The 17,499-nt window shown below is 38.6% G+C and overlaps 1 protein-coding gene and 1 pseudogene across 1 annotated transcript in view; both read right to left on the reverse strand.

Moving 5' to 3' along the window:
* lingo2 (leucine rich repeat and Ig domain containing 2) overlaps positions 1–17,499 on the reverse strand; it is an 845,050-nt gene that overhangs the window by 203,272 nt on the left and 624,279 nt on the right. The gene's annotated exons all lie outside the window — the stretch shown is intronic.
* Positions 1,829–16,535, reverse strand: LOC117519692 (annotated as a pseudogene).

Here is a 17,499-nt window from a genome sequence, read left to right on the forward strand (position 1 = left end):
CACAGTCGGGGGCTTGTTAAGAGGCTGTCTAGTCCCACCATCAAAAAAAGAAAACATATAAATAATAATAATAAAAAATATTTGAATGCGCACATGCCCGAATGTGTCTGTGCTGGATTTTGTTAGGAACAATTACACAGATAAATTATTTAACCACCAAGCAGGGCCCCCCCCGGTCATACACCGCACCTTCTAGCCTGACGACCATTTGCGCACCACATATGATTTGAACATTGATGGAACGAAAATGTTTATTATTAACACAAACAAACTCATCATGTGATGGCGCCTTGATAGCAACACGTGTGTAGTTAATACCTGCAATTACATTCAGGAACCCGGCTCTCGCTGCAAAATGTGCTGTAATGTTGGAATGTGATGTACCTGGATGAGATTCAGATGATTACGTTCCACACAGCTGGCATGGCTTGGCACAAAGTTGACTGGCCGAAGCCTGACCGATAAGCCAGCTCACACTGGAATGCCCAGGATGCCCAGCATGGTCAGTACCTGTGTGTGCAGAGGCAACCCCTGGCTCCTCACCGCATTGCGCTCTTGGCCGGCTGTGGCTTGTGCCACAGTACATCATTTATATGCTGATATACGTATATACATTATATGGATTAGGCTCAGTTGAAATAACATGGCCATTTTATGCACAAAACACATATTCTGTTAAATGAATGACCAAAAGAAAAGAAGGAGCCAGGTGACAGAGTGTTCTGCACAAAAAGCAAACGAAGAAGCAAGGACATATAGTCGGGTCCAGCATGGTGGAAGGCAAGGTTTTTGACCAATCTTTGTTTTATTCCAGTATCATCACCAATCCAAAATGATAAAAAGGGAGGAGGGAGGATTGGGGAAGAGTGGTACAAGGAGAGAAGCTTTGTTTATGTCCTGAATGTGGTGCTACTGCGACATCTAGTGACAAAAAAGAAATGGAGGAAGTGAGTAATTCTGGCTAGATATGGAAAAAGTGACATTAATTATTCAAAGTTAACAAAAATGTTGGTAGACATTTATTCAAGGAATATATGTGCAGATTAATAGAAAAAGTTACCAAACAGTTTCCACACCCCCCCCCCCCCCCCCCACAAAAAAAAAAAAACAGAGAAAAATATTCTTTTTGGTCCTTTTTCTGTGGCCCCGGAGAGCCCTTAAAACAATTTAAGGACAATGGCATTTGCCTTGCCTGTAGACAGCCTCTCAAATAATCTTCATGCAATATTAGAGGACAAGTTGTTTACCGCTTATTTTCTCAATAATCATGCATTACTAGGGTTTAATGGATCAGACTAGCTGTTAAAAGTGCTAATGCCATTAGCATAGAACATTAAATACCACAAGTATTTCACTCACGGTAAATATTGCAGCAGGGAGGTCTTAAATGATCAGTTTTTTGCAATAAATTGAAGAGGGAGAAAATGGCTTTTTTCCCCCACCCTTCTTGGGGGCTCGGGGTCCCCTCAGGGATTCAATCAGAAAATCCATCTTACCTTTACCAGACAATCCCTCAAGGAAGGCCTGGATGAAATATTCAGAAAATAAATAAATAAATAATGAACAGTTTTTCAGAAAGTGATCGGACATGTGCCACACAAATCTTGATGCCATTTAGTTCTATGGACCTTTGTCCAAATGACTAAAAATCTCAAATCTGAATCTCATTCCAGTGTCGTTTTCTTTCATTCACAGCCAACATTTTCACTAAGATGTGTGTAAATTGCATCATTGTTATTTGAGCAATTAAAAAAAAAACAAATGAAAACAAGAGCTCTTTGGTGAACACATTCACATTTGTCTGCTGTTTTTACGATGAGTCAAAGCATCACTTCTGCGGCAGGACAGAAACTGTCTCTGTGACTGCTGATAAACCCTGATATCCAAACCTCGGGGGCCCTTCAAAGGACATGTCGTTTGATCTGAGCACAAGAGGGATGAAGGTGATGTTGGCTGTAAATTTCAAGTTTTTGTCATTAACGCTCTTTCCAATTAAATCGCTCAGTTGCCTGATATCTACAGGCGATGGATCTGAAAGACGCCACCGGAATTTGAATCACTTCTTAGTGTTCTTCGTCTTCATTTTTCATTTCTTCTAACAAATGAAGCACTGTGTCAAAATGTAATCCCACATCCTCAATTTCGTCACATTTAAATCCCACTGGAGGGATGATACTACTGTGAAGGTACATCAGGTTGTTTCTCAAAACAATAAAAATACAATAAATCCAACCTTTTCTTCTGAGTGTTTTCTCTGAGGGAGGTGAGCACTCCTCAGCTGGCTCACATGTGCTGGCCAGGGTGCAGGAGACGCCTGCGTTCCCTGCAGAACAAGTGCACTGTCTTTCATCTAAATGTATTCGGAAAGCCGGGGGACACCAGGTGGACTCTTCAGCGTCCACGCACAAAACTGAAGTCGCCGGGGCCCGTGTGATATGCCGAATCACGCCAACTTTGCTGTGGAGAAAAATAAATTAAATCTTGTGTGCTACATTCAGAGGCTCAAAAGCTTTCTGAAAAAAAAAAAATATTTACCGCTATAATTCTTCGCTTTCACTTTAAGTCTGTATGGGAACAGCCTGTTACTTCTGTTTGGAGGCAAATGTTCAGTAAAAGGAATCCATGAAATGTTCTCAAATAAGTACTCAAACTGCTGGATTTATGCAGAAGGCACTGCCGGTGTTGCATAATGCATCGTGCACTTGCTTAGTTTAAGAAATGCAAATCACCTCAAGTTGATGGAATCCATTCGAGCTGATGGAGGCCATTCACAGGCAAGAGTATGAAATATTTGTGATTCTTCAGCTGTTATTGATGCATTGAAGGCAGAGACACACTGAGAGATACAGATGGATGCAGGTGGGCGGAGGGGCATGAAAGAGTGAAAGGAGGATGAAATGAGTAGTTTGTCTTCCAAAATATGAGTTCAACTGTTTCAGGCTTTCTCTCCAGCTTTAAACTGAGGTAAAAGTACACTTTAAAATCAGCATAAAAAGGCCACTTTGCAGCGATTTTGCAACATTTGATTCACTTCATGTGACACATAATTGTGATTCCTTTCAGAAGGAGACTTTTTATTTTAAAGTAAAAACTGTCTGGACTGAAAAAAATTTGCGTTTGAACTTTTTAATATTTCTTTAAAAGGGGTCATATTGTGGAAAATTGTTCATCTACTTTGTGTAGTTAATTTTCGTTGAGATTTAATTTTAGATTAGATTAGAGATTAGACAGAACTTTATTGATCCCTTGAGAAGACTCCATCAGGAAAATTGAGGTTCCAGCAGCATTGGAATGCAGTACATAAGGTAAGAAGCACACAGAGTATCAAAAGTGAAAGTAGAAAAGATATACAGTTTGTAAATATAACAATAAATACACAATATAAATACCAGACATACTGACTCATACTGATTTACTGGCAACTCCTGTTCCTCTCATTCCCAACCTTTGTCTTCCTGTTACTCCTCCTCCCCAAGCAAAGTCCTTCACTAGGCTCCTGTACTCCTCCTCTCTGTCATCCCTGATGGATCCAACAACACTCAAAGGTCCATGGACTTGCTGGTGAGTCCACATCAATGTTTTTTTTTTTTATATATATGTTTCTGGGCCCAAGAGGTTTAATGCACCTCCAGTGACTACAATTCATTTATAAACTCAAGTCTTACTCATTTTAAGTCCAAAATACAAAAGGCAATTGAAAAGTTTTCAACCAACACTTCTATAAAATATGTAAAGTTTTGACTCACTGTGTGCGAGCTTGAGAAATGGATACTTTTTCTGGCTCTGCCTCAAAACTACTCAATCACGCCTTGTAGTTCATTGTAGACTGTGGTGCCTTTTTTCACTGTATTGTATATTAGCTTGCTAAGAAGATACACAAAAGGGTCACATCCATTCCTGGAACTTTGGCACTATTTTAGGGTTCCAACACCTTTACATGTGTCTCCACCACAAGGTGAGCCCCAAAAAAGGTGTTTTTTTTTGGGGGGGGGGGGTGTCAGTGCCTTGGGGTATATACAGTACTTCTAAGTGGCTTGAAATGCCATTGGGCGGGACTCGATGATTGGATGAACTCATACAAATCCACCAAGCAGTATTTCTAAAACTGAGAAAACCTATGGATGATGTCACACAGAGTTTCTCCAGTATATATACAGTGGGGGAAATAAGTATTTGATCCCCTGTCAGTTTTGCAGGTTTTCCCACCTACCAAGGATGTAGAGGTCTGTAATTTTTATCGTAGGTACACTTCAACTGTGAGAGACAGAATCTAAAACAAATCCAGAAAATCACATTGTATAATTTTTAAATAATTAATTTGCATGAAATTTATTGCATGAAATGAGTATTTGATCCACTACCAACCACCAAGAATTCTGTCTCACAGAAACCTGTTAATTTTTCTTTCAGAAGCCCTCTTATTCTGTACTCTTTACCTGTATTAATTGCACCTGTTTGAACTTGTTACCTGTATAAAAGACACCTGTCCACACAATCAATCACACTCCAACCTGCCCACCATGGTCAAGACCAAAGAACTGTCACCAGGGACACCAGGGACAAAACTGTAGACCTGCAAAAGGCTGGAATGGGCTACAGGACAACAGGCAAGCAGCTTGGTAGAAGACAAAAACTGTTATGATTATTTATTAGAAAGTGGAAGAAACACAGGATGACTGTCAATCTCCCTCGGTCTGGGATTCCATGCAAGATCTCACTTCGTGGGGTAAGGATGATTCTGAGAAAGCTCAGAACTACCCAGGAGGACCTGGTCAATGACCTGAAGAGAGCTGGGACCACAGTCACAATGATTACATTTGTAACACATGATGCTGTCATGGTTTAAAATCCTGCAGGGCAGCAAGCCAGTACATGTCCAGGCCCATTTGAAGTTCATCAGTGACCATCTGGATGATCCAGAGGAGGCATGGGAGAAGGTCATGTGGTCAGATGAGACCAGAATAGCTTTTGGAATCAACTCCACTTGCCATGTTTAGAGGATGAGAACAACCCCAAGAAAACCATCCCAACCGTGAAGCATGGGGGTGGAAACATCATACTCTGGGGGTGCTCTTCTACAAAGGGGACAGGACGACTGCACCGTAAGGGAGGATGGATGGGGTCATGTATTGCGAGATTTTGGCAAACAACCTCCTTCCCTCAGAAAGAGCATTGATAATGTGTCGTGACTGGGTCTTCCAGCATGACAATGACCCCAAACACACAGCCAGGGCAACTAAGGAGGTGCTCCGTAAAAGGCATTTCAAGATCCTGGAGTGGCCTGGGCAGTCTTCAGACCTGAACTCAATAGAAAATCTTTGGAGGGAGCTGAAACTCCAAACCTGAAATATCTGGAGAAGATCTGTATGGAGGAGTGGACCAAAATCCCTGTTGCAGTGTGTGAAAACTTGGTCAAGAATTACAGGAAACGTCTGACCTCTGTAATGGCAAACAAATGTTTCTGTACCAATTGTTAAGGTCTATTTTTCTAAGGGATTAAATACTCATTTCATGCAATAAATGGCAAATTAATTATTTAAAAATGATACAATGTGATTTCCTGGATTTTTTTTTTTTTAGATTCTGTCTGTCACAGTTTGAAGTGTACCTATGATAAAAATTACAGACCTCTGCATTCTTTGTATGTGGGAAACCCTGCAAAATTGACAAAGGATCAAATACTTATCTCCCCCACTGTGTGTATATATATATATATATATATATATATATATATATATATATATATATATATATATATATATATATATATATATATATATATATATGCAGTCCATGGTTTAATTAAGTGAATAAATACAGCCGCTTTGCTCCCTGTGCCTTACTTTGCCCTCAAATTACTCACCAAGGAAATAGCAAAGGCGTGTTACCTAGATACGCCCAATTCATTTGCTATGCACTTTCAGCAGCATGTTACAGACTGTGAAGATAGCACCCTATGTCTCAGATAAATTTAAAACTTGTCTGCATTTCAAAGAAGCAGCATGCTACATTTTACAGTCAAACTCCCCATGAATGGGAGTGGTTTGATTTTTTTTCTTGGATCAAATAAAAAGACAGGCTTCATAAGTAAGATCCACAAACATCTACCCCTGCGGTGAATCCTAACCTTCACCACTAATCTCAGAGTTAGAAACCATCAGGCATCTTTATTGATCGGAAGCCATTACCCACCATTGGCTATTTGGCATTGTCTGCTTTCTGCAAGGAGCGCAAAAGCTTTGACGAGATTTCAGTCAATGTGTTTTCTGAGAGAGATTGAGGGTTTGTATCAATATGTGGAAAGATGGCGTACATTGTTCTGTTATCAGTATATAAAGTGAGAGTCCAATGACTTTTGATGTAGACATTTAACAGTTTATTTCAGTTTACTGGCTGACACAGGAAGCTACCATCAACAATTATCAAATAATATTACTCACGAGGTCACAGAGCAAACCAAATTATTCATAAGGGTACTTATCTGTTCACATAGAGAAGGAAAGTTATTAAGATACTAGCATTTAATTCTGTGATTTAACACATCTACTCATTATTATGAAGAGCTCTGCAAAGGCTCAAAACATAACTGAGTCCATGTCTTTGTGTAGTTCAACCCCAAAATTTTAATGGTTTCTTTACAAACCAATCTTAGTTTTGTGAAATGTGATTCGTCAGTATAAGACCCATTTTCATTACGTTTTATGATAGAAAATAACATTAAATACATTTCCAGGCTCTGACATTGTTCACACATCTATGTCAGTGGACTCGAAGACCAATAAATGTATTTATTACATTTATTGGTCTTTGAAAGATCTTCCAAAATAAACATTTTGGAAGATCTTTCTTGTAACAGGATAAAGACTGGAGTTTGAATAAAGGAGTGTCCAGGTCAGGCTTCCTGTCTATATTCTTGGACAAAGCATTTGATCTTCATTGTCCCAGTCCAGCCAGATGTAAGTGGGTTGTCCCATCCAGGGTGAGTCATGGATTCTCAACTGCTTCACATCGGGAATCCATCCTTCCATCTAGCCTAGATTCATCCAAGACTGAATAATGGAACTGTTTGTGACCAGTTGTAGTCTCTGCAGACACCTCTTGTAGTTTATCTTACTGTAGCCCAAACTAGGGCTGAAATGATTACTTGAGTAACTCCAATAATTTGATTACAAAAAATGTTCAAGTCAAAATCTTTGCCTTAAGGCTTCAATTAATTACTGTCACCAAAGTCCATCTATTAAAAAAGTATCTGCCATCACAGCGACCTGCTCAGCTGCAGTATCATTGTTCTACACAAACTGTTATCACTGACACAGAGCGCATTCAGACTTAAATTGGTGCGATGGGGGAGAGTCATGGCACTGTCCATAAAAGGCTGAAAATGTCAGAAGTGTAGTGTCAAAAATGTCAGAAAAGCAGAAAAGTTTGGAATAATTTCAAACTAAGAAAAGGGGACAACACAGTACAATGTGTCTCCTGTAAAACAGATCTGGTGTACCATGACAGCACGTCATTGATGATTCAACATCTGAGCAGAAAACATCGACACCTTAATGCCGGTTCACCAAGCAGAGCTTCTACCAGGTAATGTAAAAGTTAAAATGCAATGCTAAAATACCCTTAGCAATATGAGTGTAAAAATAGGAAACAAAATGTGACCTTTTGACCTCTTTAAATAGGTCAAGGTTAGCCATCTTTGAACTTGTCCAAGGTCTGTGTCCCAAGAATATTCTCTGTGAATTTGAAGACCCTGGAAATAACAGGACTGGACTTATGTTGTCGGACATATGAGGATAACAATATGAAACAGAATGTGACCTTTTGACCTCTTAAAATAGGTCAAGATTAGCCATCTTTGAACTTACCCTAGGCCTGTGTCCAAAGAATGTTCCCCGTGAATTTGAAGACCTTTGCAGTACTGGGAATGGACTTATGCTGAGCACAGACAGACAGACAGACAGTCGGACAGACGAACGGATGGATGCAAGGCCTTCGCAATACCCGATGGCCATATTTTGGCCTTGAATAAAAATGTTAGCTTTAGCTGGCTAATTTCTGATTCCTAAGTGTCTAAAAGCCGAATCGACACATTGATGTCTGTGTTGTGGCTCTGTCTCATAGTGAGCAACAAAAACACACCAGCCCTGTGTTTTTACAGACATTACAAGCTTTGTTTTTCTTTGAAACTCTCCATCCTCTGGCTGGGACATAGCCTGTTAGCACGATTACGCCCAGCAACTAAAAACACAGCCGTACACCTGTGACGACTAAAAAAAACAAACACTTTACTTGTTTTTGCAAACTCTCCATCTTCTGTTTCTTGAAGTAACCAGTTAGCACGACTAAAGCCAGTAACTATAAACAGAGCTACACACTCGCAGTGAGATAAAAACAAACACTTTGCTTTTCTTTCAAACTCTCCATCCACTGGTTTTTGAAATAACCAGTTAGCACGACTAAAGTCAGTAACTATAAACAGAGCTACACACCCGCAGTGAGATAAAAACAAACACTTTGCTTTTCTTTCAAACTCTCCATCCACTGGTCGTGAAATAGACAGTTAGCATGATTACATCCAGCAACAAAAAACAGAGCGGCATACCCACCGTGGGTTAAAAAAACAAATACATTGCCTTTTTCAAAATATACCTAAAGTCTCTTTCAGAGGATGCCATGCCATAAAAAGCACTGATAAAACCTTATTATCACTCAGTCAGTCACGGTTTCCATATAAATACACATGTTGCATAACACACAATTGATATTATTGTTTAAAAATGCTAAACTACGTTTTTCCTGATTACCCGATTAATCAATTAAATAAATGATAGAATTCTCGATTCCAAAAAAATATTTGATCATTGCAGTCCTAGCCCAGTCTGCATTAAATAACATACAATATGTTGTCCATCTTGCTTATTTTTTGGAATTGAAAATTCCTTATGTTAATTAACAGCGCATGCTGCAGTGTGCACATGTGCTACACTGAGTTTCTGTCCTCTGTTAAGGTGGCCCCCAGGGAAAAACTGTTAAAAAGTGTGTTCCACATACAGAACAAGAAGTGTGACTTAAATCAGGACTTATACTAAGCTGCGATTTATATTCCAGAAAATACTCACTGATCTTCAACTGCTTTTCCTGAATGGGGTGCGGGATCCAGGAAATACGACTAATAAATTTAATTGAACTGAAGTATTTTCGGGGGGTAAACGTTGGTTTGACATGGCCTGTTCCAGATTTACTCTGTCTCTATGTGAAGTTTAAAATTCAGCAACAACAACAATAATAATAGTAATAATAATAATAATAATAATTGTAATAAATACCAATAATTTCAGCCATTTATCCATATTTACCCCTTCATATCATGAAATACATTTCAGGATAGACCTAACTTTTCAACAAATTCCATCAAAATTGCAGGTACTGGCGTGCCGCATCTCATAAATTCACATTTAAAATCTTCATGGCTATGCCTCCTTTTGTGATACATCTCCAAATCAAACATTTTCTGTTCCAGTTGAAACCCACTCCAGATATAACCAGCAGAAACCAAACAGTAACAATAAAATAAGAGAAGTAGGAAAAAAGAAATTATTTTTATGTTACAAGTCAGTTTGACAGCATTATGTCTATTTAGTCAGTATCTCAAATATGTTTCACTTTTCAAATCGGCACGAACAGGACGATTGCAGAGAGATGACAGGGTATGACAGATATGGCTTTAATTTAAGAAGGGTGACAATTTCTTCCTCAGAACCTCAAGCCAGTTCCTCCTCTTAACCTTCTAGAGAAAAAGGTTCAAAGAGCCAAATCAATAACAATTTAGGGCAACACGCTTGTCGCTTACTTCTTCTTCATCTCCACCCACACAGACTGCATTCTGGGAGACAATTTGCTGTGCAGCACTGCTCTGATAGGACAACAAAGAAGGTCCAGGATAAATGGCCTTTTGAAGAGAACTGATGGGACACTGATCAGACAGGTCTGCAGATAAACATGTTCCACATCGACAAAAAAGGCTGCCATCTCTTCTGTCACAGGTTTTACACTTTCAGTGGAGGCTAAAATATATTGGACTCTTATTTATTTAATCATGACAGTTGGATCAGCTGATTATTGCACCAACAGGTTAGATTTCTGGAGACATGCAGGCTTCCTCTGATGGAACACCATATCACATTTTTTGGCAGATGGGAGATATTATTAGTGAAGGTGCATATGCAATCTCCTAAATTGATGAATAAATCAGGAAGCATGCATTGATTAATTCATTTTGTTTCAATGGGTCAATAATTGAGGTCAATGAATATCAGATGTATTAAATGCATCCCGAAGTGTGTCAAACACATTAAATAACTCTTAAGTGTGTGAAGTATAGTGCTGTGAAAAAATAAATGATTAAAGTGTATAAAGCACTCACATTTATTGGTGGAGCCCAAAATAAAAATACAAGAAGTAAATTGTAGGAATTAGGAGACCTGAAAATAACAATAAAAACAGCAACAACAAAAGTTAATTTTCTCTTTTGCAATGTTCAATTTCAAAGTTCAAAGTGTAAATTTACAACATATACAACATAAGAAATAGTTTTTCTAACTCTTCACAGCCTTATAGAGTGATGATGTAATTGTTCATTGCTGTTACTTTGCCAATAAAGTGGTAAAAACAAGTTAAAAAAAAAAACTCCATACCTTTATATACAGTCAAATGTTTCACAATTTTAGTCAAGGTAAACAAAATTCCTTTAAGAAAATCACAAATCTTTGATTTGTGATACTTGTCTATTCCGAAGTTGTCAATTTAGAGATAATTGTCAATTTAGAGATTATTTGTGTTTTTAATGTTAAGCACTTTGGACACCAGTTGGTGCTGTAAAGCGCTTTATAAATAAATGTTGATTGATTGAATGTTGAATTGAAGGCTTTAAAAAAATAACGATAATTTGGTCTATATTCTACGGCCCCGGTTTCTAGGGGGTGGCAAAGATCACAGTAGGTGCCCAATTTTTTTGTTTGCTCTAAGGTTATTAAAATCAAAGGTGATTAATGTTATAATAATAAGTTTACTTTACAATCAAACTAGTACAAACTAGCAAAAACAATTTATTTTGGGGGAAATTAAGAAAAATGCAGTGGTGGACACAGTTCAGCTAATCCGATAGCAGATAATTATCAAAGCTAATGTTTTTGCTAGCAGATTAGCTTTTCAGATAAGTTTTCAAACAATCATCAGACCAATTATCCAATAGGTTTAGTTCCAATAACTTTCAAATTTAGTTCAGATAACTTTCAGTCTGATAACTTTTTTTTTGCTGGTAAAGTGAGCAAAGTTTAACGGTCAAAAACATTTGTAAACCCTAACATCAAACATTTTAGTCTGTCTGTTGTGTGTTTATTTATGGCAGATTGGCTGTTGCTTGCTGATGAGGTCATCATTAAGCGCAAAACGTGATTGGCCAGTTGACACAGGGAGCATTGTGGGTAGTGTAGTTTAGGTTCACTTTGGACGTTACAGCGTTGTCTCTTGGAAATCTGCTGCAAAACGCATCACACATCATGCAAAAATAATTATTTAAATATCTAAAGGACACTGGATCACTTCATCACATGTATACAAATGACTATGGCTGCCAGCAGTTAAGGTTTTGTAAAATCTCAGCAATCACTCACCAGCCTGGTAGGTGGCGGTAAATGCACCTTAAGCTTGTGCCGTCTGCTATTGGATCCGAAAGAAGAAAAACAAGAAGCCCGCTCGACACACAAACAGAAACAGACTAATTTTAACATCATTTTATTTTATTTCTTTGTGGCTGACGGTATCGCCATGACTCGGTGGGATAGAGGAGTTCTCACAGAGGGATGTTTCTTCACCGCTTTGCATAATCTCAGGATGATTCTTTTTTCAGATGAATCCCACTGAAACTAACAGGTAAGAATTTATATTTACTACATATATTTTACTCTGCCAATCAATGCATTATGGACGCATTTCAGGTGTTTAAGCCACAGGGTTGAAAGCGTGTGAACAAAGCAGCAGCTTTTAGCTCGTAAATAACTGTGTATGTCACTTCTAATACTGTGTTTTACTGCTTTTGAGAGATCATGACAGTGTTTGGGGTTTTATTTTTTTATTCATTCATTTTTCATGTGTTCTTTGTGTTTGTGATGCTTGAATTTACCCAGAAGCCCCTGCAGCACTTAAAGAGAAACTGGTTTATCAGAAGCCGACAGTGAAATCTGATGTGGCCGTGTCCAAATCAATACTGAAAAGTTATGGGTTATCTTGTAACAAAGATAAATTTTTTAGCAGTTTATCGGTTTATCGTCATAAAATATAACTTTTCAGTTATCTGATGAATGGTTATCAAAGCTAACTTTTTAGTGAGCTGGGCCCACCAACAGAGAAATGTTAATCTTGTTAGTCATGTTCATTATTATTATTATTATTATTATTATTATTATTATTATTTTAAAGAGGAATGAATTGGAGTGGGCTGGGTAGGTGGGGTGGCAGGAGGTGGGGGTTCAACCTTTCTGTGGTAGAAGATAGGGGCTTTGAAGACAAACGTTTGGAACGCTGAACATCTAACAGCTAATGGGGCTCTGGTGAAAGAAGTCCTCAACAGTAGATCAGGTGGAGGAGGCTTGACGCTGCACATCAGAAGTATACAGTCTGCCACTTACAGCCAACATGTGCAGCATTATTTATGCTATTGCATAAATGGGAACCTGGGAACCTTTTTGTTTATGTACATAAGCTGCACACCACTGATCATCAGGCTATGACCTAGAGAGGTTAGATGTCTGACAATGACCCCTAAATGTTTATTAGCCTGAGTTTAATGAAGCTTCTGTCTGATCACACCAACCAAAATCATAATAAACATTGTGTTTTGGGGCTCACTGGGAATCATAGAAATATTGTACAAAGTATTGCACATGTGGAGAGGAAGCAATGCTTTAAAATAAAGCTAAAAATGACCAGGATGAAATAATCCGTAGCCCCAACATAATAAATGAACCAGCGTGTGCATGGCGGCCCACAAAATGCTCAAATATCTTAATTTGATCTAAAATCATGATATGAGCTGTGACAGGGAACAGCGACCAATTTTCCTCAAGCGGAGGCTCTGCAGATAAGCTCTCAATGGGTAAATAAAGTTGTGGAGTGCATATTTACAGCCTTAAATTAAACCCAACAGCCTTTAAAAGAGGAAGGACCTCTTCTCAGGAGAGCAAATAGACTGCATTTATATAGCACTTTTCCATCTGCAACAGACGCTCAAAGCGCTTTACACATCAATACCTCACATTCACCCCGATGCCAGGCTGCTGCCAAGCCCAACGCTTAACCACTAGACCATCACCTCCCCAAGAGTGCTTGAACTCAATGTCATTTTGTGCTTCTCTCTGCTTTGCTGGCACATACGACCTGGCCGATTAGTCGTGTGACGTTTGAGCCACCATAACGAGAGCAACTTTTGGGCATTTATATAAGATCTCAAAATACTAAAAGCAATTGTGTCCTAAAATATAGAGCAACTCATGCATTTTGAAGCTTTTAAAGTTTTCTCTTCTGAATAAATTAATCACAATGATTAGCTAGATGTCCACGTCTTTTCACAATTCCTGTGCTAGTCAGATGACATACCCGATCAAGACAGAGTCCAGATTAAAAATGAACGGCACATTTCACTGTTACAGGAGTTTTTGTCATGGAAAGAGAAGCTGCTCCACTTGGCAGTCGCTTGGCGCAAAGCAATGCCGTGATGAAGCCTCACAGGACATGTTCTGGCATGTCCAGCTCATGCACAATCACAATTGGATATTCACACGACTGGAAAGCAACCGGAATCTGTCTGAAATCCACCTGAAAGCTGTCCTGAGAGACCAACACCGAGGTGGTTTTGTCCCGCGTAATGAACGGAGCCGTGGCGCGTCCCTCCGCTTTTCTTTCCATGAAAAAAACTCCTGTAACGGTGGAATGTGCCGGAAAAAGTGCTGATGTCCACATCTTCTGCCTTTTTGTGAAAGTCAGACGAGGTCCCGGATCAACAAAACTTTCACGTTGGAAATGATCTGGTTGTTCCAGCGGGGTGTCAGCCTGTTGATGGGGGCTGGGAGCGCGCCGCGCTCTCAGCAGTTGTGGGCCGTCCTTAAAGTGGCAGTAACACCCCGTAATCTGTTTAATCCCCATAAAATCGTCCCTGAAAGCCATATTAATTTTTCGAACGGTGTCCACTTGGAGGTCTCTCACAGTTTCTGGAAAAAAAATTGATGCAGCAAAGCTCCAAATCGTTCAGACATTTATTCGCAGTAAAAAATAGACGAGAGGGGTGGACCACACCTCACTCAAAGCCTGCTCACAGGCGAATGACGCAACCGACAGGCATGAAAAAACTCATGCATGCGCACGAGGGTTCAAGCTTGTCTGACGCAATCACACGTGATTCAAATCCATATGGTTTTTTAAAAAATAATGTCGGATACTTTTCTAACAGACCTCGTATACAAGCTGTTTTATCATATCATTGCATGCATTAAAACTTCACTGAAAATATAGAATTCATAGATAGATAGATAGATAGATAGATAACATTAAAAAAAATCACCCTAATTTAGCACATGAATTATGCAATCTTATTTTTTCAGATACAAATGGAGAAGCTCATTCTGAACTGAATAATAAGAGGAAGCAGCTAAAGAAAACGCCAATCAAATATTGAAGACACTCTTGGGTGCTGGCACGCTGCGGACCTGGTAACCTGACCCAGCTTTGTATCTGTAGCCAAATGCAGCTCCTCTGTACTGAAATATTAACTGCCTGCAATCTGTGACACACACACGCAGGAAACCTTGGCAACAAATGGTCCATGTGTGAATGACATGTACACGTCCAGTTATGCACAGTCTTTCCTGTATAAACAGTGTATCTTTTGTGATACACTATGCTTTTGGAAAATTAGGCTTGTAACTTTCTAATTAATGTGTTTCCATAGGAAAATAAATAATTGCAATAAATCCAACTATAGTCAACTATATTTATCAAGCACGTTGGATATAAATGTATAAGAAAAAAGTATCAAAAAGTCTGTACCAGCGCATGCTCTCATTCAAGTACATGCATAAATAAGATCAAAACAGGGATCGAGTATGAGTAGCTGTGAATAAAAAATCTGAATTTTTTATAATTTATAAGAAGAGCTGGCTTTCGATTCAAATTTCAAGAATATATTATTGTGATGAAATTAAATTCGATCCGATCCGATACTGATTTGGGTTAGTGTTATTAAAACCGTTCTTGAGTTGTTACCTAATTGTCTAGTTATGCAACATAATGCGAGTATTATATTGACACTAGCTGGGATACCCGGTGCTTCCTGGATTAACCTGTTTTAGATATACGCCAATTACCAATCTTTTTAATCAAAACAATTGCCCAATATTTGTTTTTATAATGCTGATGTCTTACAAATGTAATATTTAATGGGCTAAAATTTGCCGGGCAGAACTATAAGAGGTGGACTCCCCAACCTAAGTGGAAATACTTTGTTAAAAGACAAACACATTTGAAGTCCTTCATGCAGACTTTGTTTTGCAATCAAATTTATAACAAAATTACACTCAAAAGATAGGTAACAGTAAATGTAAATATCAATTAATCAAAATTTTGTGTGTATTTCACTGTTTTTACATTGCAATTTTACAAATATAAAATGGCTTTAAACAGCAAATGTAAATATTAGAATGGAGAAATATTTCTTCATGAAATTCACTTAGTGTTTTCTGACCATTAGTTCTGAAGAGCCTCTTGATAGACAATGTTCCTTGTCATGCCACCTGGTGAGTGGATGTATAGCTGTTCTGGGTTACCAACCGGGTAGCTGACATACAACTGGCCGTGGGAGAACACAGGCTCTGCCAGATTCAGTCCAACCATCTTAAGGGACTTTCCCTGAGCCTTGTTGATGGACATTGCAAGCTGGGTTTGACTGGGAACTGCAGACGCCTGAACTCAAATGGCATGTCTGATGGGATAAGTGGAATCCTTGGTATGAAGAGATCTTCTCCCTTGGCCTTGCCTGTTATTACTGTGGCCTCCAGGACTCTTGGCATCAACTTCTTAATTGTGAGTCACGTTCCATTGCAGAGCTTGGGTGGGTCGAGATTCTGCAGGAGCATGACTGGGGCACCAACTTTGAGCACCAAGCTGTGTGGTGGGAGGCCTGCTGGTGCCCGGCTGTTAAGGAATTCAATTGGGTAGTTAACCACCTCATCTGGAACAGGCACTGTGTCAATTGACATGTAGCTGGAGGCCTCTCTTGGAAGCTGGGCCAGAAGCTTAGCATTGATATCATCCACTGCCAAGTTCTTTGGAGCAAGGATAGCACGCTCACTCAGCCAGTTGTGGTTCTGGTAGTTACGGTGGAGGTTTGGAAAGACTTTGGCCACCAACTCACATATGTCATGAACAGTGTGACCAAAGAGCAGCCTGACCTGGTCATCCAAAGTGTCAGGTTGCCCAGTAACCATAAAAGATAAATAGATAAAGAGAATAGATTAAAGCATTAAATTATTGGCTGCCCAGTATCCATAAAGAATTAACTTGAAAACGGGAAACTTCGAGCAATAAGATTAAAGCAGATTTCTAGCAATAATGATTAAAGCAGAATTAATTAAAGTGAAAGTTCTTTTTGTCTAAGATTTCTAGCAATAATGATTAAAGCAGAATTCTGTAACAGATAAATAGATAAAGAGAATAGATTAAGCCATTACTCCAGTAACCATAAATAATTAAAGTGAAAGTTCTTTTTGTCTATTTCTAGCAATAATGATTAAAGCAGAATTAATTAAAGTGAAAGTTCTTTTTGTCTAAGATTTCTAGCAATAATGATTAAAGCTGAATTCTCTAACATATCTATAGTTTATATCTAGCAGTAATGATTAAATCTGAATTCTGTAATAGATAAATAGATAAAGAGAATAGATTAAGGCATTACATTATTGGTTGCCCTTAATTGTGTCTTTAGGAAGTAAAAGATGTCTCACCTTTAACCTTTATGTATCTTGCCAGCTTTTTCTGTCTTGTCATAAATCGTGAAAATACAAATTTTTCAGACAGCAAATCTTCAAACTGTACTGGGTTGTACACCAAAGGTAATTCTATTTTACAGATTCAATATAATGTTATGTTGACTCAAATAACCTCTTTGGTTGAATGTATTCAGACAGGAAGGCAAACTGGGTTGTACAGGACAGTCAGGTGCTTAACAGTTGAGAACAGTTGAGAAATCACATGGTACAACACTGTATGGGCTTACATAAAAGGCTATTTCTTACATAAAATGCTATTTTGGGGGTAATTTTCAGTTCACCTTTAAAAACAAATGGCACCAGTTTGTTTCCCATGTCATGAGGATTCAGAATATATATAGTTTTTAGGGCTACATATTATAGTTTGGGTGGGGTGGAATTAGAATTGACCACTTTATACTTT

The sequence above is a fragment of the Thalassophryne amazonica genome, chromosome 11, assembly GCF_902500255.1.
Source record: "Thalassophryne amazonica chromosome 11, fThaAma1.1, whole genome shotgun sequence".
NCBI classification, from domain to species: domain Eukaryota; kingdom Metazoa; phylum Chordata; class Actinopteri; order Batrachoidiformes; family Batrachoididae; genus Thalassophryne; species Thalassophryne amazonica.